This window comes from Aquarana catesbeiana, linkage group LG12 (assembly GCF_042186555.1).
Source record: "Aquarana catesbeiana isolate 2022-GZ linkage group LG12, ASM4218655v1, whole genome shotgun sequence".
Lineage (NCBI taxonomy): Eukaryota > Metazoa > Chordata > Amphibia > Anura > Ranidae > Aquarana > Aquarana catesbeiana.
In genome coordinates this window covers 14160457-14188444 of record NC_133335.1, presented here as the reverse complement: position 1 = coordinate 14188444, position 27988 = coordinate 14160457, and the positions used below count along the sequence as shown (strand labels likewise).

The window sequence follows — 27988 nt, the reverse complement described above, 5'->3', positions numbered from 1 at the left end:
TGATGGTGGCTGGTTCACCAGCACCCTGGCAACCCATGACTCTGATCCAGGGCATACAGCATGTAGAGTCACCCCCAGCATGCAGAAGACAGAAGGCCAACTTCTCCAAACCTGCCCCACCTAATGTGAAGAGGGGACTGTTTGATTGGGAGACTATGTGATTTGGGGTGGTGTCTGTGTGACTAGGGACTTTGTGGTGATGGGGAGACTAATGATTAAGGGCCTTTGTATGGGGGGCCTCTGACGTGAAGCGGGGGAACCTGTGATGTGATGGAGGAACCTCCATTTTACTGGGGTGCCTTGAGGTTTTGCATAATTTTTAAAGGGTACCATGACTGAAAAAAGAAAAAGAGAAACGCTGCCTTTGGAAGACGAACCTATGATGACCACAGTGGACCATGCCAGCACAGTGTGTGTCCACATGGCTGCTTGTTGACTCCACCAGGGGCATATACGTATGTAGCACATTTGGTGGACCTATAAGAGGAAGTATCTGAGCAAAAACCCTAATGTTCAACTATTCATTAACTATTAAGCCTTTATGTCTCATATTAATTCATTTCTGATCTCCTCCATACACATCTCACAGAATCTCCCAAATTCCACCAGTCAATCAGACATTAGCTGTATATGATGGAGGAAAAACTCTAGGAACACCTTCAGTAAATAAACATAGAATGTGTGATTAAAAAATAAAAAAAATAATCACTTTCGTGAACTGAAAATTACATTTGTGGTTGAACCATTTCACACAAAAAAAATTGTTGGTAAAATTGTCATATTTAGTAAACTGACTGTAATGTCTGGTCACTTTTCTTTCAGAATCATTCTTGTCAAGTGACTGGCCCTCTTTAATAGAGAAGGAAGATAAGGAGACCTCCCCAGCCTCTGAAACTTGTGACCTTGTTGTACCTATTTCTCAGGTAAGCGTGACAACAAATATGACTTTGTATATGTAATGTGAACACACAGAGTTTTCTCCTCTAACTTTTGGGTCCTTCAACAGTTACGACTACATGAAAAGTGATACCAGAATCCCATAGTGCTCGCCACTGAAGGGGAAGCCACACAGGTCTTGCATTACAAGGATACTGGAAATAAATGGACTTCAGCCTTCATGGCTCATACCAAACCTAACTAGAAGTTTGCCACAATACCCTTCACCCATCTCATGTGGTCTGCAGACCATCTCTTGTTAGAGCCCATCCTGGCCAGGACATGCAGGAAAGTGACACAGGTTTAGGCCCAAGGCAACAGAATTTCTTGGTGGCGTTAGACTTTCTTGTGCCAGCCAGGACCACTTACCATACTAAAGGTGTGGCAGTTGCCTCAGCTTAGGGCGGCCCACCACCAGGCCACCCAAACAAGTCCCATGTTTCGAGGTACAGTCCACTATGCCCCAAAAAATCTTACTGCCCATCTCTGTAAATGGGGTAGCAGAACTCTACCTCTCAAACCCTGCTTATATGATGACGTAGGCAGAGTTTAAGCAGAAGACAATTGCAGCGATAGCCAGTGGGATTTATGTTCGGCATAGTGGGCAATGCCTCTAGACCAGGGGTAGGCAACCTGGGGCCCTCCAGCTATTGAACTACATTTCCCATGAGGCATTGCAGGGCTGGCAGTTACAATTACTCCCACAGTCATGATGGGACTTGTAGTTCTGCAACTGCTGGAGGGCCCCAGGTTGCCTACCGCTGCTGTAGACTGTAGGACTGTTTGAAGGGTCTTGTAGCCATTTTAAGACATGGGGGAATCTCACTGAGGGGCCCCTTTGCTGACCCAGTATTTATACTCTTCATTGCCCTATTTATAGAAAGTGTCGAGCACAGAGCAGCCACAGAGTTGTACAGTCTGTTATATCTGGGGGTTTTGCTCAAGTGTTATGCCTTTGGTATTAAGTCCACTGTAGCCGGGAAATCTGTTTCAGGGCTTGTTGGCCCACTTTTATTGAGGAAGTAAAAAATTCCAACAAAACAAAAAGGTTACCCTCGCAGGGATGTTCAGCATTGCTCTTTCAATGCTACACAGCAACATACATGCTTTTATCAGCCTCTTAGCTTGCTCTGGCAGCGTTGCTGCTCTTGTCTCACACGCCACCTCTGTCTGGTCTTCCAGACCTTCTCATCAAGCTTTACACACTGTGTCTCTCTTGCAGTTCCCTGCTGAACTGGCCTAGGTCCTGACCTCTGGACAGGGGACCTCCTGTGTCAGGTCCAGGATCTGAACCCACAACCTCTGCTGCATCTGGCAGTAGCTCTTCTCGCTGAGGCACCTCAGATTCTGGACAGCTCCCTGTCTGATTCCATGGATAATCCTGCCTTGTGCCTTTGTTTCTGGTGAACCTTGAATTCTTTGTTCCTCCCATGAACTTTGTGTTTAAACCCTCTCTCTGCACTTCCGGTTTGCCAGATTATTGTGCTCTCACCAGCCGATATCTTGCTCCTTTTGCTTACCTGCAGCCGTCCTTATCTCCACTACCACTTGTTACTGACCTTTGGCTTGTTCTTCGTCTACGTTTCTGCTTGACCCCAACCTGCAACCACTTGTTACCGACCTTTGGCTTGTTTTTTAACAATGCTTCCACTTTAATCCCAACCTGCAACCACTTGTCACCGACCTTTTGGCTTGTTTCCTGACTACGCTCGCTTCTGCTTGATCCCTACCTGCTATATCTGCTAGTGGACCCTGACTTACCTCCTGGTGGTCCTAGTAGGGCGATCCTGGGGACCATGACCTAGTACTAACAGACAGCAGAACCCATCTCCACCATCTGGAGCTATGGTGAGTTAGTGCTTAGACACTGCATCTCAGGTGAGTCTGCGTCACCTGCTACTTATCGAGCTGGTCGGTGTGAGCCTCTCTACTGCTATAGCTACTGGCCTCTGAGCCTGACGCCAGACCATGACAATCTGTTCCCTGCCTGGACCCCTGAATCACTGTCAGGCCTTTGATTATAAAGGCTGTGCACACCTACGCACACAGCCGCCTGGTCTCTAGTAAAGCCTGGTCCCAGGGTTGGAGGCTTCTTCCCTCCTAAAACTCTTCAAAGCCTCTGGACTCCAGAACCCAATCCAGGAGTTACCAATTCCAGAGAAAACTGGAAAAACAATTTTCTCCGTTCAGCATAGATAGTCTAGAGCCCCTCAATCTGCATCCCAGAGAACCCTGTGTGATCCGTAATCCTACTAACCCAGTGTACAGCACTGTCACAAATTGTAGGAACGGCAGCTTAAAAATTGTTCTGATTCCGTTTTTTAGATCGCCAGCACCTCGTTCGTAGCCCTGGTATCTTCGTAAAATAATTTCCTGCCCTCACTGGGACAGGCAGTGTGAGAATTTCTATGTCGTGCGTTCTCGACGCCCAGCACTGAAGGGGTTACCAGAGATCCCGCCATTGTGTTGTCGGCGGAGTCGGGTGCAGAGGCCCCGCACAGATCAGGAGTAAATGATTACATTAGATATCCCTCTCGGCTTGCAGGGAAAGCAGAGAAGTGTGAGTGACAGTCTAAAGTTTACTTCAGCTTGAATTGTGACTTTGATTTTTCCCGAGACTGACAGCTTAGCGCTACCTGTGAAAGTGGATCATCACTTCTCCCAGTTCTGATCTCGCTGACGGCTGAGTGACAGGCTGGCGAGGGTGCGCCCTACTTAGAGATATACAGCAGCGCTGGCTTAACTCCTTTAGATCCTGTGCGCTCCGCCGGCGCTGCCAGCCTCCCTCCCGGTGGAATATCTATGGCGCCGGCCACGCGCCCTCCCTCTGGGCATGGCCTCCGCTTATTTCTCCTGTGCTGGGAAGGATTTCATTACAGAATAAGAATAGATCTCAGATTTTCTGCCCCCACGCCAGGTCACACAGCAGCAGGCAGTGCCCGGGGCACAAACACTCTGTTGGGGGATTGAGACCATGTTAGAGCCTTGTGTGCTGCATAAAGAGCGGGGACGGCCTGAGTTTTGATTTGCAGCCTTAAAGTGAACCTGTCAGACATTTTTAAACTTTAAAAAAATGGCAGCAGAATATATTTGATGTTACCTTTTGTTAACAATAAAACTATTCATTCTGTGCCTCTCTGATGCTAGTTTCACTTTGTTACTAAGGTGATGACTTCAGAGATAATCCCAGCTTCCTGCCCAATGAAAGTGTTGGCAGCGAGCTGTCATTGGACAAGTAAGTGATAGTTGGCAGGGCTGAGAATAAAAGTCAGGGAGGTCGGGTCCCAATAACAAAGTGGAGTTAGTTTCAGAGAGGCACACCAAGACTTATAATCCTCTAATACAGGGGTCTCCAAACCGGTGGTGGCCCGTTCACAAACCGGCGGCAGGGGCCCTCCTAATCCATGCGCCCGGCCCCTAATCTATATGCAGGGCGCCAGATGCATGGATTCCATTGGGTTTTTTTTTTTTTTAAGCACATGATTGGCTTCAAAAAAGGGTGTGCTCGGCGCGCAGAGCACTGAGCCCACCCAGTTGTGTGACGGTAGCGAATTAATGTTCGCTATTGTCCTGAGACCCGATTGGCCGCCACTGGTTTGGAGACCCCTGTATTAGAGGACTGCGCTCTGAGCCCACCCAGTTGTGTGACATTAGTAAATTAATATTCGCTATTGTTTTCCTGCTTCTCCTCCCAGCCAATTGGGAAGCAGGTCCTGAGACCCCAAACGGGTCTCAGGACCCACTTCCTGTTCGGCTAGGAGGAGAAGCAACGGCCCCTGCTCTTCCCTCGCAAGCTGGAGCGAGAAGCAGCATCGGCCTCCTAAAGTAAGGCCACTGATCGCCGCCGCCCATCTCCTGACAAAATATTGAGCACCAGCCGCCACTGCTCCAAACTTTCTAAACAAGTCCTGACATCAGTGGGATTAAGCAATGCCCCATCTTTGGTGTCAGTGTGAGGAATAGCACCCCGTCATGGTGTCAGTGAGAGGGATTGTGCCCCACAATCATTAGGTCCCACTGTTGATGTCAGTCATTGGGAAGATTTGTGCCTCATTGTTGGTCTTATTGGGAGGAATTCTGCCCCTTCATTGGTGTCAGTGGGGGGAGGGGGGATTATGACCCATTGTTGACAGGCCAGTACAACTGGTCCTGTTGTGCTGGGCCCAGGCCTCATCAGCTAAACGGGGGCCCATGGCAGCTTTATTGTTCATTTCTACTTTAATGAAGAATTGGATTTTATTAGACCACACCCCCACTCCAACTTGCTTACCAGGGCTTAAATTACATTTCCCTGGGCCCTATCAGGTCAACAAAAGGAGCCCAGGAGGGACTTTTACAGGTTACCGGTACTGAAAATTACCTGTTTAGAGTAACAGAGGAGGTCTAGCACTAGAATTATTGCTCTCGCTCTAACGATCGCTCACATGTATGGTTTGAACGCCGTTTACATATGTGGGCACGAAGTACGTATGCGTTCACTTCTGTATGAGAGCACGCAGGGACGGATGCACTTTAAAAAAAAAAATTTTTTTTTATTTTTACATTTTTTTCCTTTTTTATATAAAATTTTTTTGATCACTTTTATTCCTATTACAAGGACTGTAAACATCCCTTGTAAATGGAATATGGCATGAGAGGTCCTCTTTATAGAGAGATGTGGGGTCCTCTCGGCAGGAAAGGCAGAGTACACGGCAATATTTACAACTGTCAGGCCGGATGTGACGTCATAACGTTGCGACCGGGCCTCCGAAGATCATTGAGAGTGGCGGGGATCATCTGATGAACTTTGCCGCCGGCAGATTCCTTCCCCGGCTCGCCCGCGCGATTGCCGAGCCAGAGAAGGAAACCGCTTATGGCGGAAGTTCACCATAGAGAATACCGGTGACCATATGGTCCCCGGCACTCTCTATGACCTTTGGAGGCCCGGTGCGACGTTATGACGCCACGTCCGGCTTGGCACTTGTAGAAGCAGCGGCGGGAGGGGGCTGACTGTAAAAAGGATCAAGCAGCTGAACTGCCGCTATGATTATTCTGCTGCAGGGAATCGCCGGCTGAAAAAGATGATATCTGAATGACGCTTGCAGCTGCACCCATCATTCAGATATTCCCACTCAAGGTTCAGGACGTCATCTGACTGCCTTGGGCGGGATGTGGTTAACGTGTTTCGGCCAAAGCCTTACTCGTACCATAGGGCTTCAGACGAAACGCGTTAGCTTGTTCTTGCTGAATCCTGCCATGTAGCCAATAAAGAATTGTTGCAATGGATGTTACTGTGTAGCTGCCTTCATTGTATTAGAGGATTATTGCTACAAGTCAAAGGCATCTGTGCCAGAGCTCCGAGTTCCAGTCCCGCAGGTAATTTGCGGTAGAGCATGTTCTCTTTGTTGTTCTCTTTGTTGTTCTGTTTATGACACCGAGACTTCTCTAGCTAACATGATGCCTGCTTTTAGGCAGCACTTTTAAAATGGCTTACAGGCTTCTATTAATCTCTCCGAGGAACTGCAAGTCCCAGCAAGCCCTGCCAGCCAGCCATGTAACAGGAATCTTGAGTGAATTACCCCTCCCTTCCAATGCATTTGGTCAAATCAGTGAAAAGATGAAGAAATCGCCCTTTTTTTGGCAGAATTGTGGGGAAAGAAATGTTTTGATTTTAGTCACCCCCCCCCCATCATTAGATGAATGGGCAGCATCAGGCCAATCCAACGATTGGGAATCTTCCCCTCTGACATGGTCGGCGCAGTGTGCTCCTCACCATGTAGGTGGCGCTGTTGCCTACTGCTATTATACAGCGATTATGTCTGTCCTGGAAGTTTTCCTTTTATAACTTTTTTATTTATTTATATCCACTTTTTATTTACCTTTCTCACCCCACAACATGTTCCTGGGAGGTGCCGCCATGCTGGATTGTTTTCCTGAAAGTCTCTGCAACAAGCCAACTGCCATTGTGTCATCTAAAAACCCAACATTTCACTGCAGAGAACAGACTTGTTTCATACACACAGACTTGTCCCATATGTTGTTATTTTCCACGTGAGATAAAAAGAACGGCAACAAACAAGCATTGTGTTTTACAGGAACAAACTGCCGGAATTTACAGAATAAACACACCGCATTCCGCCATCCTAGAAGTTCTCTCCGCATTGAGGCTTGTGACTCCTCTCTAGTGCCAGCGCTTGCTGTATGCAAATCAGTGGGAGGAGACAGATGGCGCCATTCTTGTGATTTTAAAGGGTGTACAGACCTGGGATGGTGGAAATAATGGACACAATAGGCGTACAGACCTGAGAACTCAGCACAGGGATGGTGGGGACCCCTCATAATGGGCACAGTAAGTGTACAGATCTGGAAACTCAGCACAGGGAGGGTTGGAACCCCTCATAATGGGCACAGCAGGTATACAGACCTGGGAACTCAGCACAGGGATGGTGGGAACTCCTCATAATGGGCACAGCAGGTATACAGACCAAGGAACTCAGCATAGGGATGGTGGGAACCCCTCATAATGGGCACAGCAGGTATACAGACCAAGGAACTCAGCATAGGGATGGTGGGAACCCCTCATAATGGGCACAGCAGGTATACAGACCAAGGAACTCAGCACAGGGATGATGGGAACTCCTCATAATGGGCACAGCGGGTGTACAGACCTGGGAACTCAGCACAGCGATGGTGAGAACTCCTCATAATGGGCACAGCAGGTGTGCAGACCCAGGAACTTGGCACAGGGATGGTGGGAACCCCTCAAAATGGGCACAGCAGGTGTACAGACTTGGGAACTCATCACAGGGGTGATGGGACACACAGAAGCTAAAATTCAAAACCTGCCTGTGTGAAATACGTGACACCCCCCCCCCCCCCCCTCTGTATAATGGAATACGTGACATCCCCCCCCCCTCTGTATAATGGAATATATGACCCCCCCCCCTCTATATTCTGGAATACGTGACCCCCCCTCTGTATAATAGAATAAATGGGTTTCTCAGCTCTCACACTTGAAGAAAACAAAGTGATCCATTTCCTCCACTTATTTATTTTCCTCTTTCTCCCAGATCCACCCCATCTATAAGGCTGGGTTCACACCATGGCCGGGGTCCAGGGCGTCCTGGTTCACCGTTTCAGGCACGATTTCAGGCCGAATTTTGGGCTGACTTCGGACCTGAAACAGACCAAAAGACAGACGCAAAATGCACCAGACCTGCTGCAGAGATATGTGAACCGGCTCCATAGAGAGCCGATCAAAATCTCCTGCTTTTGCGAATTGGATGAGGGGGAACCCAGCCTAGAATATTGTTCTGCTCAAGGAGGTGAGCCGCAGTAACACAACTCACCTGCAGGTGGCGCTTCAGGCAACTTTCTGCCCCAGTTCTAGAAAACAGAGGGGGGTTACAAGCTGTGTTGACCCCCCCCCCCCCCCCCCCCGTTCCCAGGTAGTGTGGAGACCCCCGTTTTTATAAATTTATATTTGAACCACCCTGCTAGGAAGACACTTAGGGGTCTGTTTATAAAGCGGTGAATGTGACTTTACCCAAACATTCTCCGGTGGGGAATCAGTCCCTGTCATTTCTTGCACATGGACCTGCAGAGAATGCTTTATAAATCTGCTTCCACTTCCTTTAATTCTTCCTGTTACGCAGAAATGACACCATTGTGAGACCAGACAGCCTGCGTTTCATAACCCCGCCCACAGCGCCAACAAAAAAGATGACCGTACCTCTTTATACACAGACGGAGCTCCACTTACCATCGGATGGCTCCCTCTGCAAAAAAGAGCATTTCACTTGAATCCAGGTTTCCTTCAGAGGGATGGCGGCGGCGTGCATGGCGGCCGCGGTCATTTATCTTGCTGTGACAGTCTGGGAGGAGGACGAATCCCTCACTCCTAAAACATTTATATCACTCAGCTTCCCATCACCGCAATGTGCGGAGAACATTGACCCATGCTGCACAAGAGCAGGGCTCTAGGTGTGTTCACTGAATGATGCCAACACATCCCCTCCACCTGTGCCCCCCCATCAACTGCCAGCGTGCAGCAGTGGAAGATGTAGAGAGGACCGTGTAATCTTTACCAAGCTGGTCTCTGGCCACCCTAGGAAATGATGGGAATCTTCTATTTATTTGTTCAGGGATTTTTATCTTCTTAATAAATCAGACGCAGCGTTGTGGTTATAAAATATTATCATGTAGTCTATACAGAGGACGTACAGGTGTTTATCAGGTGTCTGGGAATTCACTTTAATTAGGGGAGTCACCCAGCTCTAAAATAATTAGTAGGTGCATAATCTATAATTGGCATTGTATAACTGTCTATTATAGGTCAGGAATGTGTATGCATGACTGAAGTGTGGGATATTAGAGTGTACATTTTTGTTTATTAAAAATCTTACAAACATAATAAAAACATATTTACATATATACAAAATAAATACAAAATATATAAACAAAAATAGCTTACAGCAAAAACATAAAGAAAACTAAATATACCAACCTGAACAAAGTCATAGCCTCCACCTAAAACACCCTCAGGCTAAAAAACCATTACAGATTTAACCCATGCATGCAGCCTTTTTTTTTCAAAAATACAATCTTATATAAAAATCTAAGGGACGTGAAAGGAGAGAAGGAAAGCCGCACACCCAGAGACTGACAAAAAGCAGCTACGGACACCTAACCTTCCTCCACGCCTTTGTCCAGGCCCCCGGCCGCCACCTGTCCTTCTCAAGACCCCGAATCTTCCCACCCAGAATGTTGTACACCACCACCTCTACAGGAAAGACTTTTTCCAACTGGAAACCTGACACCGTGCATTCCATGTGAAGAAACGGACTACTAAGCTAACTAGAAAAAGTGTCTCAAAATCAAAATCCCGATGTGTCTCAAAGATCCGTACGACCACTCCACATAACTCAAGCAGGAAAGGAAAGGGATACCCAGAGCCCCACCCACCCGCTTCTAGACTTCTATATTGAAGGGGCACTGAAGCAAGAAGTGGTCCATTGTCTCCTCCACCCCACCACATTCCACTCTTGGACAACCACGGTTCTCCCCAGAGCGATGCTTCAGGTTGACCTTTACATAGAGCCTGCCATGGAACGAGCACCAGGCCAAAAACTTTAAAGGAATTCTCTCTAGATTGAGCAAACGCAGACCCTCCCTCATAACAGGGCCTGGGCAATCCCTCAAGGCCAGTGGCTCACTAAAGGCAGATTCAACAACCCTCCTCTCCAGGTCCTTCCTAGGAAGAGACTTAATTTCCTCCGTCGTCACTCGCCACTACCGAAGCATTTTCAGGCACGGGCAACATAAGCCGGGAGCTTACCATGTCATACCCTCAGGTTTTTCACTGGCCCACCATTCTCCCAGCTTCACAGAAAAGGCCTAAACCAGGACTGAAAAATACCAACCCACCCTGGCGGTTTCCTCTGCCAGCATGCTAGCAAAATTATGTTTCAAAAACATCAGAGAAAAAAAAAACACCGGGTTGACCATACCTAGGCCACCCATCTGTCTGGGAAGGTAGGTTACAGACCTCTTAACGAGATTCAATTTGTTCCCCCATAACAGTTGTTAGAAAAAGCTGTAGATTCTCGCATAGAGAGACACCAGCAAAACACAGACAAAGCTGACATACAGAAATACTGTGATCAGGTAAGTTTTAATCGGGTCAATCCTTTCCCTGTAAGAGAGTTTCCAGTCCTTCCAGGTGGCAACCTTGGCATCGGCATCTTGTAGCCTGCTTTCCCAATTTGCGAGGCCATAATCGCTGGGACCAAATTTGATGCCCAAAACTTTAATTTCCTGTCGGGGCTCTGGGAAGACGTCCGGAAGCTCGAAGCCATCGCCCTCCTCACCCATCCAAAAAACTTCACTTTTATCCTGATTGATCTTTGAGCCAGATGCCTCAGCATACTGCTCTATCACTGAGACCACCTCCTCTGCCTCCTCTGTCCCAGCATAGGCCATGACCCTCAGAGGAGGCTCACCAGGAATGCCCAAAGGCACTCCGCACAGCGGTCCGCTCTCTAACCTCCAGATGAAAGGATCAATTGCGAACGCGTATAGCAGTGGACTTAAAGGACACCCCTGACACACCCCCGAGCCAACCTCAAAGGGCCATCCGATCCAACCATTCACAAGTATGAAGCTTTCAGCCCCTCTGTACAAGGTCTTCAGCTAATCGATAAAGCCCCCATCCAGGCCATACTTGCCAAGAAGCAGCCATAGGTACTCATGATTGACCCGATCAAAAGCTTTAGCCCGATCCAATGCCAGCAAGTACTTTCTCCAGCCTGCAGGCCTGCACTACTCCAAGGCCTTCCGGACAGCTAACACTGCTGAAAAAAGTGCTTCTACCCTGAACCGAACAGTGTTGGTGGCTGGAAAGTAGATCGCCCGCTACAGACAACAAACGCCAGAAAATTATTTTTTGCCAGTATCTTCCTATCAACATTGAGAAGGCTAATGGGCTGCCAATTCTCAATTCTCGAGGAATCCTTACCCTTTGACAGAAGAATCACCGCAGATTGTCGCATGTCGCACCCTCTGAGCCCATTCACACAGGGACGACTTGTCAGGCGACCTAGTCGCCTGACAAGTCGCCTCCCGTTCTGTGCTATGGAACCGTTCTAAGGGGAGCGACGCAAGTCGCTCTGACTTAGAAAAAGGTTCCTGTACGACTTCGGGGGCGACTTGCATAGACTTCTATACAGAAGTCGTTTTGCAAGTCGCCCGGGCAGTCGTTTGCAGGTCGCCTCGCTGAGGCGACCTGCAAGTCGTGTTGCCCCTGTGTGAATGGGGTCTCTCTCAGACAGCCATTAAAAACCTCCACCAAATATGGGGCCAGAGTAACCTTAAAGTGCTTACAAAACTCAGCTGTCAATCCATCTGGCCCAGGTGACTTCTTAATGTTAAGCTTATCAATAGCCTTAACCATCTCATCTGCTGTGATGTCCTCTGGCAAACTCACAAGAGAACTGCCATTTTCCAGTCCTGGAATAGAATCCAGAAAACTTGATATGCCGGCCCGATCAAGGTCCCTCCTGCCCTCCCAGGTTGTCAGAGGAGGGGTGGGAGGAGGCCTCAGAGGTGTGCTTTCTGGACCTTATTGGATCAAATGACCAATATGTACAATATAAATTTATACATCAGATGTATTACACTCCTGCTAGGCTGGCCTGTATGGGATATGACTCTGCAGCCTCCTGTGTTAGGTGTGGCTTCTCAGAAGCTGGATACATGCATATGTTTTGGTCCTGCCCTGTTCTGTCCACCTTTTGGAGGGACTTATTTTCCTTTTTTGAAAACACACTACAAATAAAGGTGCCCTGCACCCCGGAGGTTGGACTATTGGGTGTGCTGAACGATTTCATACACAGGACTCATACTCGAACTCTTGTCCGTATAATACTGTTTTATGCCAGAAAATTAATTTTGATGCAATGGAAGAATGCAACTTCCCCAGATATTCAAGTTTTGTATCGTATGATGAATAAAGTTATACCAATTTTTAAACTGGTTTATAAGGGTAGGGCCAGCCCAAAAAAATTTGCTAAGATCTGGCAGCCCTGGCTTGATATAGCAGACTCCTTTTGGAAGGACACTCCGCTCTCACAACAATAACTATATCCGGCCTCCCCTTGATGGGTTTTCCTTTTTTTTTTTTTTGTTTTGACGTCTAGGGGAGGCTGTAACCTTTGGATGGTGGGTCGTTTGTGTACCTGGAGGGACGGTGTGGTGGAGGCGTTGTGGGACAAGGTTTGCCTTTTTGTGTGAATGAGTATAGATGGGTGCATGTATGGTGTGGATGTTGTGTTCATGGAAATATCCCTGCTGTATATAGCATTGTGATTTTAGGTTGTGGTGCCCTACGAGGTCCACACTCATTACCCTTATGTGACCAGTGGTATACGTCATTCCTCCGTTGAGGAATTTGGTAAATATGATGTATAGCTATAACAGTTGGCCCCCGTTGGGCTATTGTACTTTCTTTTATATTTTGTAAAAGAGATTTGTTTATGGATGCATTTGTACTATCTGAACCTGTAAACTACTTTCTATCAAAACAAATAAAAAAACAATTTTGTAAAAAAAAAAAAAAAAAGGTCCCTCCTGCCCAGGAGGTCAGCATAATATACAAGAACATATTTGATGACTTGGCGGTTTCCAGGATCCCCGACTTGGACTTCGTCAAGGAACCTGTACTGTCAACCAGGCCTACAACTGACCTAACTGCTCTACCTTGTTTGCAATTCTGGTAAGGGTCGGGCGAGTGATATTTCCCATAATCCCTTTCCAAAACCAAAGAGGCATGGCTGTCATATTCACACTCCCTGAGCAGGAGTTTAACCTCAGAGGGCATCCTCGGATCCCCATTATTTGACACAAGCCTATCAAGCTTCCTCCGCAGACGCTGGTAGGTGACATACTTATCAAGCTGTTTATTTCTTCCTATGGCCTTGAAAAACTCAACAATCCTTCGTTTTGTAAGCGCCTACCACTCTGACCTACTGCTGCAAAAGTCTGATGATGATACCTGTGCCTGAAAAAAATCCTCAAAGGATTGACTCACCTTCACATCGTCCAGGAGTGCCGAATATAGCTTCCAGGTACCCTTCCCCCTAGGTGGTGTATCGGGGCTATTCAGAGTCACAGACAGAATACAGTGATCGGAAATCTCCACCGCCTGACACACTGGTACTGAGAAGGCAGAGTTCCCCTTTAAAAAAAATTCTGACTACTACCTCGCTGAAAAGTGAATCCCGTGTTGTCTGGGCAGCAATGAATGTGCACATCAACCAGACCTGCCTCTCTAGCTATTTTGTTCAAGAAAAAGCCGTCACAGTCCAGCCTGGCTCAGGTACCTTTCCTGTCCTTAGTCCTAGTGACGGTGTTGAAATCCCCACCGAAGACAACTTGCCGGGCTGTAAAAAGAAAAGGCTTGATCTTCATGAAGAGGCATTTCCTGTCCTACTTTGTCTGGGGCCCATAGATGTTGATCAGGTGCAGGTCCTGCCCCCCCCCCCCCCCCCCCCCCATGGAGCTATCTGAGACCATGCATCTCTCCATTTCTACCTCAATAATCCACAGACAGGTTACCATGCCGGAAAAAAGTACCGCAACTCCAGTGTAAAGCTCAGCCGCAAGAGACCAGAAAGAGGGACCGTGCCTCCACTCCTTCGCCAGATGAATATCAGCCAAACTAGACAACCGGGCCATATTACGAGCACTTACTGATTTTATGCTGGCGACATTAATGTTCGCCACCTTCAGTGGAGTGGGAACCGCCATGAGGCTGATTGTGGTATACGTTTCTTAGCCTGCTTACCCCCCTCCCTACCTGGAGACCCTACACGCTTCAATGTCCCTTGTGATTCATCCTCCATAGATTCATCACCAAAAGAACTTCCACCCTCCACCTCAGAAAACACCTCAGAAGCATTTGCCACATCCACCCTCCTAGGTTCAGGAGCTTTGACATCCTTCCTCTTTCTCTGCCTCTTACCCCTTTTCCTTTTTAGTTTCCAACCATTCCATATCCTCATTCGACAATCCCAAAGGCAGAACCCCCTCTCCTCTGTTTCCCCAGGACATCCTCAGCCAAAACCCCCCCATTAACCCCTCCCCCCACATCATTCACCCCAACTTCCACATCATTCACCTTGCATTTTGCACTAGCCACTTCCATTCCCTTCTCTTGACTCCACATTTATGGCACAGCTTAGGTTGACCAGGATAGAAGACAGTAATCCTATCTCTACCAATAAAGGCAGAGGAGGGCAAATGCTTGACCACATACACTCAACCTCATTGACACCAACCACCTACCCGTCCAGATTACACTATCATCTACAATGTTTTTTAGGGGACAGAACGTTTCACCAAACCTCCTCAACCAGACCCATAAATCCTCGGGGGGTATAGACTCGTTCCTAGACAAGATATCCTTTAATCAAGCACTGATGTGAGACAACTTTGAGGACAAGCCCCTTCCAGTCCGGCTGGCCCCTATATACAAGCTCAAATCGCTCCCAAAACAGATCCAGCGACTCTGGAAGCACAAATGATAAATCATATTCATAGGAACCAGCCGGACCGATAAGCGCATAAATATCCTCCGCCTTAAATCCCATGGCTAGTATCTTATCCACAACCACCCTCCTGATAGGTGGAATATGTTCTCCCTGCCACCTGAGCTGTACCACATTCCTACATTTAATGGAAGGTGCGTTAGGTGAAAGTCACAACTGGCTCCCTTCCACCAGCAGCAGCATGACTTTGTCCCAACACAGTCTTAGCATAGTTCATAACTGGGACAGATGACACATTAACTGGCTGCATAGGAACCTCTGAAATCTGGTTTGGTAAATTACCCACCACTTGATCCTCCCTCCTCCCCTCCAGCAGAACAGTCCCGCTCACCATAGTCCTAGAAGTACCACAGATACCAGCAGTCCCGTCATCAAGTAAAGTCTTCTGTTTATAAAAAACACCAGCTGTTTCAGCGTTCATACGGCCCTTCTGCTCTGCAGTTTCAATGTTCATGCGACATACCTGCTCTGCAATTTCAATGTTCATGCGACATTCCTGCTCTGCACTGTTAATGTCCATGTGGGACTCCTCACAGCCAGCAGAAACTTCTCTGTCTGGATACATGCCATCTTTTCCTGCATTCCCATGATCTTCATCTGATGGGTTGGTGCCACTCAAGGGAGATTCCATTTCTGTAATGGTCTGCAGCAATCCGCCATTTTCCTCAACCTCCTCCTGAGATTACCTAGGCTGCTGGGGAGGGAGGGGGACAGATACTGACTCGGGTGCAACAGATCCTGAGACAGGGGTAGTACTGGAGTCACCATGTGAAGCCACTTCCTTACCCCTCCCAAAATGTCGCCATTACTGTGGCATCCACCCTCTGGCTGGTACTGGCACAGGCACTCTCCATCTTTTGGAATCTCTTCTGATTCTCACACTTTTCTCTGAACACACCGCTGCTTTCCTTCAGAGAAACAACCAACTTCTCCTGCTTTTTCAATGCCTCCTCCAGAGACTTCAGCTTGGATACTTCCCTCTTACTGTTTCCAGACTTACTATGCAGGGATTTTTTTTTCCTAAGATCTTCTTTCATGATAGAAAGTTTCTGTTCCTCCTTAGCAATGCGGCAAAGTCTGTTCACCCCTTTATCCTGGAAGACTGGTAAGGATTCCTCTTGCATAGGGACAGGCCCAGGATCCATTGCAGCTTGAGCACATGGACTAGGCCTCAGTGCCTCTGGAGAGCCTCCACCTTCATCTCCCCCCACCCACTGCATGGGGGCTGGGGGAGAAGCCTGCAGGACAGTCCCAGGCTTGATGTTTCCTCTAGCTGTGATCCCAGTAGAGTGAGCCAACAGCACCTTGCAAAACAGCACCACCTGGTGGAGAAGCTCCTCTGGTGCAGAGACTGATGGGACTGGCTCAGTGTTCTCTGTACAGAACTGCGGTATATGTCAGAGCTATATACTGTAAATGTATACAGTAATAATTTGTGGCAGAGTGCAAGCTCCTCTGGTGCAGAGTCTGATGTGACTGGTAGATTGTGCCACTGCCCCTCCCACAAGGCCGTAATCAGTGTGTCACTTCCTTGTAGCAATTCTCACAAAGAATCAGAATTGTAATCGCAATTAGCACTATCTTGGGAATTATGGGGGAACATCTCAGCTGTGGAAAGTAAAAATAATAATAATTTGGCTTCTCTGCAACCACCCACAACTGAAAGTTTCAGTTTTTGGTAGAGCCAGCACTTCATTTCCCAGCAGAGGATGTGAAAGCCGATCCCTGGCTGATTTCTTAGTGTCCTATAGAACTGTCTGTAATCAATCACCTCCTACCTACAGAAGGGATTCTCAATGAAGAGATCACAGATCTTCTCAGAGACACTTTGATAAATGTGGATGTTTGTTCCCTCCACAGCCCCGTACTTCCTTAGTGGCAGAGTGCAGAGCTGGACTGGATGTATATAGGAGGTGGGCTCCATATGTGGCACTACATACAGCACACCTGCCATATGTTACCATGTATTCTTTATCTCATCAGTCATCATTACCGGAATATCACAACACAACACGCTACTTCCTCTCTAACGGGAAACCAGCACTCACTGATTTATATCTGTATGAGCATATGTTGTGTAGGGGGATGACCAGGACTACAGCCAGAACACAAATACTAATACAATAAGGGATGGATATATATATATAGAGAGAGAGATAATACATATATACATATATATATATATATATATATATATATATACATACACACACACACACACACACACACACACACACACGTGTGTGTGAGAGGAGGAGAGAGAAAGTGGGGGAAAGAGGAAGAGGGGGAGAGAGAAAGAGGGGGAAATAGAGAGAAAAGGGGAGGGGGAGAGAGAGAGGAAGGAAGAGGGGTGAGATGGAGAGAGAAAGAGGGGGAGGGGGAGAGAGAAAGAGGGGGAGGGGGAGAGGGGAAGAGGGGGAGGGAGAGAGAGAAAAAGGGGGAAGAGGGGGAGAGAGAAAGAGGGGGAGATAGAGACACAGTAGTAGTCTTCATTCACAAAGCTAACACACCTGAATAAAGATTCATATCTTGAAAAAAGTGACTTCAGTGGAGTCCGTTGAGATCTGTAAATGGCAGTCACATGGTGAAAATCAAGATCCTTATCAGTGTGTTGAAACTTTGTGATTTGAGCCGATGGTCTCACTACAATCCCCAATAAAAGGTGTCTCAGTACACCTTTATTTGGCCATCTCTCCCCCGAAGAGCACCAATAAAGTCACACGGAAAACCCCGACTTTGGGCTGTGAGAAGAACGTACCTACCTCCATCCCCCACAATGCTTAGTGCCAAAGTAGCCAGTTATACAATTGGTGCCACATGGACTCACACGTGTACCGATCCCTGTACAAGTTCTGGCTCCAAAAAGTTGGCATTTTTGTTGAATCTCCTGGAGCTGGGTCAGCCCTGTGTGGGGGAAAAGTGACTGAAGAAACCTGTCTCCTGGTGCCTTCTCTGGCTTTACGTTACAGTTGATCACCAGGTTCACTTTACCTGTGGAAGACTCCCAAATGCTCACAGGGTCAGTCAGCGTGTGCAGGTTTGGTTTCCCCTTGGGATCTTGTTGATGAGATTTCTGCTCTGCAATCTCCAGGTCTGCACAGTGATCATTACAAGGGGACCCCAGGAAGAGGTAAAGCTCCTTTGCTTCAGCATGCTTTTAGTCGTTGTCTCACATGGTCCCCGTCCTCTACACACTATCCCCATAGGCAGTATAAGATCTGGTGAAGTCATGGTCAGTCACACATGCCCCCCCCCCCCCCCCCCCCCATACTCTACTCATTCTATCCATAGATGGGATAAGATCTGGTGAAGTCATGGTCATACATGGTCCCCTGTACCCTACAAACCTTCTCCATAAACAGAACAAGATCTGGTGAAGTCATGGAAACACGTGCCCCCCTGTACTCTACACACCATCTTCTTCATAGACAGGACAAGATCTGGTGAAGTCATGGTCACTCATGGTCCCTTGTACTCTACACACCATTACCATAGACAGGATAAGACCATCACCATAGACAGGATAAGACCTGGTGAAGTTGTGGTCACAAATGGTCTCTTACCTCTACACACCATCTCCATAGACAGGATAAGATCTGGTGAAGTCATGGTCACACATGCCCCCCGTATTCTACTCACCCTCTCCATAGACAGGATATGATCTGGTGAAGGCATGGTCACACGTGGTCCCTGCCCTTTAGACACCTTCTTCATAGACAGGATAAGATCTGATGAAGTCATGGTCACACATGTTCCCTGTCCTCTTACACACCTTCCCCATAGACTGGATAAGATCTGGTGAAGACCTGATCATGCCCCGCGTACTCTACACACCTTCTCCATAGACAGGTTTAGATCTGGTGAAGTCATGGCCACCCATGGTCCTCTGTACTCTACACACCTTCTCCATAGACCGGATAAGATCTGGTGAAGACATGATCACACATGGGGACCCTGCCCTCCATTCACCCTCTCCATAGACAGGATAAGATCTAGTCAAGACCTGATTATGTCCCGCGTACTCTACATATCGTCTCCATAGACAGGATAAGATCTGGTGAAGTCATGGTCACACATACATTATGCCCCCCCTACTCTACATACCATCTCCATAGACAGGATAAGATCTGGTGAAGTCATGGTCACACATGGTCCCCTGTACTCTACACACCACCTCCATGGACAGGATAGGATCAGTTGAAGGCACGATCATGCCCCGCATACGCTATAAACCTCCATAGACCAGATAAGATCTGGAGAAGACATGATCACACATAGTCCCTGCCCTCTATTCACCCTCTCCATAGACAGGATAAGATCTGGTGAAGACCTGATTATTCCCCGCGTACTCTACATATCTTCTCCATAGACAGGATAAGATCTGGTGAAGTCATGGTCACGCATACATTATGCCCCCCCTACTCTACACACCCTCTCCATAGACAGGATAAGATCTGGTGAAGTCATGGTCACACATGGTCCCCTGTACTCTACACACCACCTCCATGGACTGGATAGGATCTGTTGAAGGCACGATCATGCTACGCAAATGCTATAAACCTTCTCCATAGATATAAGATCTGGTGAAGTCATGGTCACACATACCCTCTGTACTCTACACACCATCTCCAACTCTACTCTACTCACCTTTTCCATAGAAAAGCTGAGATTCCTGACTGATTAGTACAGGTGGGATGATTAATCCTACATGTTGCACCCTATCAGCCAGGAGGCCCTGTAATCTATGATGGGGATTACAACTCCCAGCATGTCCTGAGACAGCAGCAGGTCACATGACATGACCAGGATGGTAGGAGCTGATGAAAGAGGTGTGTAATCCAGCCAGAAGAATGACACCCAGCAGGGCCGTGATTATTGGGCATACACGTATAATTACTCTCTTTTATGGGAGGGGGAGGGCTATGCTGGGAATCCCCTCTGAATAGAGAACAAGGGAAGAATAACAGTCATTTCTATGATGATGGCATTGTGTACTTTGTGGGTAATTTACCTGTGTATATATACAATACTGGATTGTCATCTCCTAGGGGTGCATTTATAAAGAGTCCATTGTTAGATCCCCAGTGAATCCTCCACCTGATTTATAAAGCCAGATCATTGCTACCAGAACAAGGGATCTGCCATTATCCAGACTGATTTTGGTTAGAATGTTGATTGGTGTCACATTCGCCCAGATACACTTTCTGCTGTGATCTGGCCAGTCCTGTTACAACCTGTGGACATCTGTGCTAATCTTTTGCCGCAGATCGCCACCTTACCCTGTACCCTCATCTGTATTTTCAGCATTGGCCCTCTGCAACATCCGTCCGCCATATTAATATAGATTGACCAATACTATGATGGATACAGGTAGGTGATTGAGACCAAATGTCTTTGAGTGTCAGACACGCGGGGAGATTTTATAAGGCTTTATTCACACTTACAGGAGCGAACAGGCTCGAGCCGGGCTCCGCATGTTTTCAGTGCGTTCTTGTGTGTCGTGTGCAGGGCAGTCCATTCATTTCAATGGGCTTCTCTACGTGCCAGAAAAGCAGCAAGAAGTATCGGAAACTTTTTCCAAAAATGTGCTGCACTGGTCGGCATGGTGCTGCAGCACCACCCTGTGTGGCATGTGCAAAAACACACATTGGGGTGCCTTCAACAATTGGCTTCCTTCACAGCAAAACACACAAAATCAAGCGCTTTCTCACAAACACACAAATCGAGCCTCTTTGCACACACATGGCAGTGCCATTAATTGTTAATGGCAAACCTTTACATTCACGAGTGCCAAAACGCATAGTACCGCAGTACCATCTGGTGTGGTGCGGCACGCCCTGCCCATCTTGCACCCCCTACAGCTGTATCATCCAAAGGGCCTCTTCGTCTGCCTACCCCTCAGCCCGGCCCTGTGCCCGCGGTACTAAATCTCCAGGTGCGGATCACTTTGTATAATGCCAAAAACTGTCACACCTGGGCACAATGCTCTTCTATGTACACAAAAGAGTTGATTTGTATCTTCATGTATATGTGTGTATCTGTATGTATCATTTTGTAACTTTATATATCTGTGTGTATCGTTTTGTACCTTTATGTATCTGTGTGTATCGTTTTCTATCTTTATGTATGTGTTTTGTATCTTTATGTGTCTGTGTGTATCAATTTGTATCTTTATGTATATCTTTATCTATCTGTGTGTATCATATTGTATCTGTGTGTGTAGTTTTCTATCTTTATGTGTCTGTGTGAATCATTTTGTACCTGTGTGTCTATCTGTATGTATTTGTGTGTATCTGTATGTATTTGTGTGTATCATTTTGTATCTGTGTGTATCCTTATGTATCTGTATGTATCATTTTGTATCTGTGTGTATCCTTATGTATCTGTATGTATCGTTTTGTATCTTTATGTATCGTTTTGTATCTTTATATATCTGTGTGTATCGTTTTTTATCTTTATGTATCTGTGTGTATCGTTTTGTATCTTTATGTGTGTATCTTTATGTATCTGTGTGTATCGTCTTGTATCTTTATGTATATGTGTGGTATCTGTATGTATCGTATTGTATCAGTATATATCACTTTGTATCAGTATGTAAGATATTATTAGCATTATCGGGCTCTGTACAGGTTTGTTGGAAAGCAGCCAGGACCTCACTTCTCAGGTTGTAACAATGTAACGTCTTCCTCTCCAGGGAATCACCTTCTGTACAGAGTGGGACCTGAGCTGACCCACATAGACGAGCACTCTACCTCTACGGTGGGACATTGCAAGCCTAGTGCAGCATGACAGGTAAGGGTTAATTACTGAGTGTCCCCCCTGTTACCCCAAGCCCCGGGGGAGGTGGAGAGCACATTGCTGCAATGAGACACAGGGCGGTATGCTAGCAGTGAGGTGACCTTATGTGGAGGCAGCAGGGGGACATGATGTTGTTGTCATGGGGTGTTATGCTGGGCAGGGAATAGCAAAGCATTTTGCATGGATGGTAGTTATAAAGGAAAAGGCAGGGGATAGTAGTTAGAGAGGGGGCTGGTGGTTGTAGTTGAAAAAAAGGCATGGGGTATTTGTTGGAGTGGAGGCATGTGGTAGTAGTTAGAAAGCAGGCAAAGGGTAGTAGTCAGAGAGTAGGGATGGGGAAGTAGTTGGAGAGGAGGCACAGAGTAGTAGTTGCAGAGCAGGAATTGGGTAGTAGTTGGAGAAAAGGCATGGGGTAGGATTTGTAGAGGAGGCATGGGGTAGTAGTTGGAGAGCAGGCATGTAGTAGTAGTTGGAGTACAGGCACGTGGTAGTAGTTGGATAGGAGGCATAGGGTAGTAGTTGGGGAGGAGGTTCAGGGTAGTTGGAGAGCAGGCATGGGTTAGTGGTTGGAGAGGAGGCATTGGGGTAGTTGTTGGGAGAGTGGACATGAAGTAGTAGTTTAGGAGGAGGCACAGTCTAGTAATTGGAGAGCAGGCACGAGTTAGTAGTCAGAGAGCAGGCATAGGGTAGTAGTTGGAGAGCAGGCACAAGGTTGTAGTTGATAAGGAGGGGTGAGGTAGAGCAGGCACGGGGTAGTAGATGGAGAGAAGGCACGGAGCAGTACTTGGAGAGCAAGCACAGGATATTAGTTGGAGAACAGGCACGTGGTAGCAGTTGCGCATGTACAGAGAAGTAGTTGAAAAGCAGGCAGACTGTAGTAGTTGAAGCGTAGGGTAGTAGTTGGAGAAGAGTCACAGGGAAGTAGTTGGAGAGCAGGCACGGGTCAGTAGTTGAACAACGGGGTAGCACTTGGAGAGCAGGCACAGGGTAGTAGTTGGAGAGCAGGGATGGGGTAGCAGTTGGAGAGCAGGCATGGGTAGTAGCGGAAGAGCTTTTACATGGCACTAGTTGAACAGCTGTCATGGGGTAGTACTTGGAGAGCAGGCACAGGGGAGAAGTTACAGAGCAGGGGTGGGGTACGAGTTTGAGAGCAGTCTCAGGGTAGTAGTTAGTGAGCAGGGATGGGTTAGTAGTTGGAGAGCAGCCATGGGGTAGTAGTTGAAGAGCAGCCGTGGGGTAGTAGTTGAAGAGCAGCCGTGGGGTAGTAGTTGAAGAGCAGCCGTGGGGTAGTAGTTGAAGAGCAGCCGTGGGGTAGTAGTTGAAGAGCAGCCGTGGGGTAGTAGTTGAAGAGCAGGCGTGGGGTAGTAGTTGAAGAGCAGGCGTGGGGTAGTAGTTGAAGAGCAGGCGTGGGGTAGTAGTTGAAGAGCAGGCGTGGGGTAGTAGTTGAAGAGCAGGCGTGGGGTAGTAGTTGAAGAGCAGGCGTGGGGTAGTAATTGAAGAGCAGGCGTGGGGTAGTAGTTGAAGAGCAGGCGTGGGGTAGTAGTTGAAGAGCAGGCGTGGGGTAGTAGTTGAAGAGCAGGCGTGGGGTAGTAGTTGAAGAGCAGGCGTGGGGTAGTAGTTGAAGAGCAGGCGTGGGGTAGTAGTTGAAGAGCAGGCATGGGGTAGTAGTTGAAGAGCAGTCACAGGGCAGTAATTCAAGAGCAGTCACAGGGCAGTAATTCAAGAGCAGGCACGGGGCAGTAGTTGGAGAGCAGGCACAAGGCAGTAGTTGGAGAGCAGGCACAGGGTAGTAGTTAGGAGAGCAGGGATGGGGTAGAAGTTGGAGAGCAGCCATGGGGTAGCAGCAGAAGGGCACTCACAGGGCAGTTGTTCAATAGCAGACACTGGGAAGTAGTTGGAGAGTAGTCACGGGGTAGTAGCTGAAGAGCAGTCACAGAGCATTCGTTCAATAGCAGATACGGAGCAGTAGTTGGAGAGCAGTCACAGGGTAGTAGTTAGTGAACAGGGATGGGGTAGTAGTTGGCAAGCAGGGATGGGGTAGTAGTTGGAAGGCAGTCATGGGGTCATAGTTGAAGAGCAGCCATGGGATAGGAGCTGAAGAGCAGTCACAGGGCAGTAGTTCAATAGCAGACACAGAGCAGTAGTTGGAGAGCAGTCACAGGGTAGTAGTTAGTGAGCAGGGATGGGGTAGTAGTTGGAGAGCAGGGATGGGGTAGTAGTTGGAGAGCAGGGATGGGGTAGTAGTTGGAGAGCAGGGATGAGGTAGTAGTTGGAGAGCAGGCACGGGGTAGTAGTTGGAGAGCAGGCACGGGGTAGTAGTTGGAGAGCAGGGATGAGGTAGTAGTTGGAGAGCAGGCACGGGGTAGTAGTTGGAGAGCAGGCACGGGGTAGTAGTTGGAGAGCAGGCACAGGGTAGTAGTTGGAGAGCAGGCACGGGGTAGTAGTTGGAGAGCAGGCACGGGGTAGTAGTTGGAGAGCAGGCACAGGGTAGTAGTTGGAGAGCAGCCATGGGGTAGCAGTTGGAGAGCAGGCATGGGGTAGTAGCGGAAGAGCTTTTACAGGGCAGTAACAATAATAACAATAGCAGCCACAGGGCAGTAGTTGGAGAGCAGTCACAGGGTAGTAGTTAAAGAACAGCTGTCATGGGGTAGTACTTGGAGACCAGGGACAGGGGAGATGTTACAGAGCAGGGGGGGGTACTAGTTGGAGAGCAGTCACAGGGTAGTAGTTAGTGAGCAGGCACAGGGTAGCAGTTGGAGAGCAGGCACAGGGTAGCAGTTGGAGAGCAGGCACAGGGTAGCAGTTGGAGAGCAGGCACAGGGTAGCAGTTGGAGAGCAGGCACAGGGTAGTAGTTGGAGTACAGGGATGGGGTAGTAGTTGGAGAGCAGGCACAGGGTAGTATTTGGAGAGCTTGCACGGGGTAGCATTTGAAGAGCAGGCATGAGGTAGCAGTTGAAGAGCAGACACGGGGCAGTAGTTGAAAAGCAGACACGGGGCAGTATTTGAATAGCAGACACAGGGCAGTATTTGAATAGCAGACACGGGCAGTATTTGAAGAGCAGACACGGGGCAGTAGTTGAAGAGCAGACACGGGGCAGTAGTTGAAGAGCAGACACGGGGCAGTAGTTGAAGAGCAGACACGGGGCAGTATTTGAATAGCAGACACGGGGCAGTATTTGAATAGCAGACACGGGCAGTATTTGAAGAGCAGACACGGGGCAGTAGTTGAAGAGCAGACACGGGGCAGTAGTTGAAGAGCAGACACGGGGCAGTAGTTGAAGAGCAGACATGGGGCAGTAGTTGAAGAGCAGACACGGGGCAGAAGTTGAAGAGCAGACACGGGACAGTAGTTGAAGAGCAGATACGGGTCAGTAGTTGAAGAGCAGACACGGGTCAGTAGTTGAAGAGCAGACACGGGGCAGTAGTTGAAGAGCAGACACGGGGCAGTAGTTGAAGAGCAGACACGGGGCAGTAGTTGAAGAGCAGACACGGGGCAGTAGTTGAAGAGCAGACACGGAGCAGTAGTTGAAGAGCAGACACGGGGCAGTAGTTGAAGAGCAGACACGGGGCAGTAGTTGAAAAGCAGGCATGAAGTTTTAGTTGAAGAGCAGACACAGGGTAGTAATTAGAGAACAGGGATGGGGTAGTAGTTGGAGAGCAGGCACGAGGTAGTAGTTGAAGAGCAGACACAGGGCGGTAGTTGAAGAACAGGGATGGGGTAGTAGTTGAGTATAAACAGAGAAGCAGTTGAAGAGCAGGCAAACAGTAGTAGTTGAGGCGTACACACGGTAGTAGTTGGAGAGCAAGCATGGGGTAGTAGTTGGAGAGCAGGCATGGGGTAGTAGTTGGAGAGCAGGAATGGGGTAGTAGTTGAAGAGCAGCCATGGGGTAGTAGTTGAAGAGCAGTCACAGGGCAGTAATTTAAGAGCAGGGATGAGGCAGTAGTTGAAGAACAGCAGTCATGGGGTAGTACTTGGAGAGCAGGCACAGGGTAGAAGTTACAGAGCAGGGATGGTGGTAGTAGTTGGAGAGAAGCCATGGGGTAGTAGTTGGAGAGCAGCCATGGGGTAGTATTTGAAGAGCAGCCATGGGGTAGTATTTGAAGAGCAGCCATGGGGTAGTATTTGAAGAGCAGCCATGGGGTAGTATTTGAAGAGCAGCCATGGGGTAGTATTTGAAGAGCAGCCATGGGGTAGTATTTGAAGAGCAACAATGGGGTAGTATTTGATAAGCAGCCGTGGAGTAGTAGTTGAAGAGCAGCCGTGGAGTAGTAGTTGAAGAGCAGCCGTGGGGTAGTAGTTGAAGAGCAGCCGTGGGGTAGTAGTAGAAGAGCAGACGTGGGGTAGTAGTAGAAGAGCAGACGTGGGGTAGTAGTAGAAGAGCAGACGTGGGGTAGTAGTAGAAGAGCAGGCGTGGGGTAGTAGTAGAAGAGCAGGCGTGGGGTAGTAGTAGAAGAGCAGGCGTGGGGTAGTAGTAGAAGAGCAGGCGTGGGGTAGTAGTAGAAGAGCAGGCGTGGGGTAGTAGTAGAAGAGCAGGCGTGGGGTAGTAGTAGAAGAGCAGGCGTGGGGTAGTAGTAGAAGAGCAGGCGTGGGGTAGTAGTAGAAGAGCAGGCGTGGGGTAGTAGTAGAAGAGCAGGCGTGGGGTAGTAGTAGAAGAGCAGGCGTGGGGTAGTAGTAGAAGAGCAGGCGTGGGGTAGTAGTAGAAGAGCAGGCGTGGGGTAGTAGTAGAAGAGCAGGCGTGGGGTAGTAGTAGAAGAGCAGGCGTGGGGTAGTAGTAGAAGAGCAGGCGTGGGGTAGTAGTAGAAGAGCAGGCGTGGGGTAGTAGTAGAAGAGCAGGCGTGGGGTAGTAGTAGAAGAGCAGCCGTGGGGTAGTAGTAGAAGAGCAGGCACAGGGCAGTAATTCAAGAGCAGGCACGGGGCAGTAGTTGGAGAGCAGGCACTAGGCAGTAGTTGGAGAACAACAGGGTAGTACAGGAGAGGAGAGCAGGCACAGGGTAGTAGTTAAGAGAGCAGGGATGGGGTAGTAGTTAAGAGAGCAGCCATGGGGTAGCAGTTAAGAGAGCAGGGATGGGGTAGTAGTTAAGAGAGCAGGGATGGGGTAGTAGTTGGAGAGCAGCCATGGGGTAACAGTTGAAGAACAGGCATGGAGTAGTAGCAGAAGAGCAGTCAAAGGGCGGTAGTTCAATAGCAGGGATGGGGCAGTTGTTGAAGAACAGCAGTCATGGGGTAGTACTTGGAGAGCAGGCACAGGGTAGAAGTTACAGAGCAGGGATAGGGGTAGTAGTTGGAGAGCAGGCACAGGGTAGTAGTTGGAGAGCAGGCACAGGGTAGTAGTTGGAGAGCAGGCACGGGGTCGTAGTTGAAGAGCAGCCATGGGGTCGTAGTTGAAGAGCAGCCATGGGGTAGTAGTTGAAGAGCAGCCATGGGGTCGTAGTTGAAGAGCAGCCATGGGGTCGTAGTTGAAGAGCAGCCATGGGGTCGTAGTTGAAGAGCAGCCATGGGGTCGTAGTTGAAGAGCAGCCATGGGGTCGTAGTTGAAGAGCAGCCATGGGGTCGTAGTTGAAGAGCAGCCATGGGGTCGTAGTTGAAGAGCAGCCATGGGGTCGTAGTTGAAGAGCAGCCATGGGGTCGTAGTTGAAGAACAGCCATGGGGTCGTAGTTGAAGAGCAGCCATGGGGTCGTAGTTGAAGAGCAGCCATGGGGTCGTAGTTGAAGAGCAGCCATGGGGTCGTAGTTGAAGAGCAGCCATGGGATCGTAGTTGAGGAGCAGCCATGGGGTCATAAGTTGAAGAGCAGCCATGGGGTAGTAGCTGATGAGCAGTCACAGGGCAGTAGTTCAATAGCAGACACGGAGCAGTAGTTGGAGAGCAGTCACAGGGTAGTAGTTGTAGAGCAGGGATGGGGTAGTAGTTGTAGAGCAGGGATGGGGTAGTAGTTGGAGAGCAGGGATGGGGTAGTAGTTGGAGAGCAGGGATGGGGTAGTAGTTGGAGAGCAGGGATGGGGTAGTAGTTGGAGAGCAGGGATGGGGTAGTAGTTGGAGAGCAGGGATGGGGTAGTACTTGGAGAGCAGGGATGGGGTAGTAGTTGGAGAGCAGCCATGCGGTAATAGCTGAAGAGCAGTCACGGGGCAGTAGTTCAATAGCAGACACTGAGCAGTAGTTGGAGAGTA

The 27988-nt window shown here is 48.4% G+C and overlaps 1 protein-coding gene across 1 annotated transcript in view; it reads left to right on the top strand.

The window, feature by feature from the left end:
* The first annotated feature begins 624 nt into the window (after positions 1–624).
* Positions 625–27988, top strand: part of TSHZ2 (teashirt zinc finger homeobox 2) — a 239162-nt gene continuing 211798 nt past the window's right edge. Inside the window, exons 1-2 of the mRNA XM_073607249.1 lie at positions 625–923; positions 21715–21812. The gene's annotated coding sequence lies outside the window, so the exon portion shown is untranslated. The remainder of the gene's footprint in view (positions 924–21714; positions 21813–27988) is intronic.